The sequence below is a fragment of the Magnolia sinica genome, chromosome 6 (assembly GCF_029962835.1).
Source record: "Magnolia sinica isolate HGM2019 chromosome 6, MsV1, whole genome shotgun sequence".
Classification (NCBI taxonomy): Eukaryota; Viridiplantae; Streptophyta; class Magnoliopsida; order Magnoliales; family Magnoliaceae; genus Magnolia; species Magnolia sinica.
In genome coordinates this window covers 44,765,108-44,766,752 of record NC_080578.1, presented here as the reverse complement: position 1 = coordinate 44,766,752, position 1,645 = coordinate 44,765,108, and the positions used below count along the sequence as shown (strand labels likewise).

At 41.5% G+C, this 1,645-nt stretch overlaps 1 non-coding gene across 1 annotated transcript; it reads left to right on the top strand.

Moving 5' to 3' along the window:
- The first annotated feature begins 1,329 nt into the window (after positions 1-1,329).
- LOC131250284 (small nucleolar RNA R71) lies at positions 1,330-1,436 on the top strand. The gene has a single exon (XR_009173211.1). It is a non-coding gene; the product is annotated as a small nucleolar RNA R71 (small nucleolar RNA).
- Positions 1,437-1,645: the final 209 nt, after the last annotated feature.

Genomic DNA, 1,645 nt, shown 5'->3' with positions numbered 1-1,645 from the left:
CAAGAAATGGTAGGAGCTCCTGGATCCCTAAATTTAAGAGGGGTGTTGTGTTGAATCATGGAGCTGAGTTGCTCTGCAAGGAAGACGACCTTATGAACATTCATCTTACGCTTTTGAGTGCATAAATCTTTAAGAAACTTAGCGTAAGAAGGAACTTGCTTGATACCATCAAGCAACGGAATGTTGATTTGCACTTGCTTAAACATGTCCAATATCTCATTAAAGTTGTTTTCTTTCTTAACCGGTGCCAGACATTGAGGAAAAGGTGCTTTAGGCACATAAGATGGCACATGAGTGGTTCCTGGAGAGTCAGAGTGTTGTTGGACTTTGGATGCACTAGTATATCTCTCCATTTCATTTTAATCTTCCGCATTGGACTTTGATTCTTCCCTAGGCATCTCTACTATGTTCTCGATCTGTTTACCGGACCTAAGGGTGATGATTGATTTGGCTTGCTCATGATATTGTTCTTAGTTTGAATTAGAGCCAATCTCATACTGTCCTTTTAGATTTACCACAGGTTGACTAGGGAACTTGCTCTTTTCTCTCTCACTCAATGTGACAACAAGTTGACCCAACTGTACTTCCAGCTTGGTAATGGATTGCGCATTTGCATGTAAACTCTGCTGGTTAGCTAGTAAGGTATGTTGGGTGTCTTTTTGAAATTGAAGTGAACTCTGCATAAAAAGATTGAGTGTGTCCTTAAGAGATGGTTTCCTAGATTGTGGAGGCACTTGTTGATACTGTGAGAACTGCTGAGGTTGTTGACTGCCAACTTGGGAGTAAGGTTGCATAGGAGGATTTTCAGATGGTCCTCCTTGTTGTGGTCCTTTTGCCCAAGAGAAATTTGGATGTCTAGCCCACCCTAGGTTGTAGGTGTCTGAGTAAGGATCATTCCCAGGTCTCCGAAAGGTGTTCATAGCATGTACTTGTTCAGGGAGAAATTCTGGAAATGCTGAACTAGATGGACAAGACGGCGTAGGATGGGCGGGACTAGAACATGTGGCACATGACTCGACTTGAGTTGTTTGTGGAGGTCCATTATTTAACATTCAAGCATCCACTTTCTTTGTCAGGCTATCAATTTTGGCATAAAGATCTGGCGTGACTCCTACCTCATATATACCACCTTTCTTCTGTGGTTGGGGACTCCTTTCACCTCTATTTGAGTAGTCCCATTGCTGGGAATTTTCACACAAGGTTTCAAAGAAATTCCACGCTTCAACATCACTTTTGGTCATGAATGACCCTACACTGGTGGCGTCAACCATGCGACGGTTTTGGGGTGTCAGACCATCATAAAAGTATTGAACCTGTTGCCACTTTTCAAAACCATGGTGTGGACATTTAAGAAGTAAGTCCTTCCATCTTTCCCAACATTCATGAAAGTGCTCACCCTCTTTTTGTGTGAAATTCATAATTTCTCTACGGAGAGCATTAGTTTTGTGAACCGGAAAGAACTTGTTTAAGAACTTCTTAGACAGTTGGTCCCATGTAGTGATAGATCCAACTCCTAGAGAATTCAACCATGCTTTCACCTTATCCTTCAAAGAAAAAGGAAAAAGGCACAAACGGATTGAATCGTCTGAAAAGTTTTGAAACTTAAAGGTGGAGCAAATGTCTAAGAATTCTTTCACATGATGAT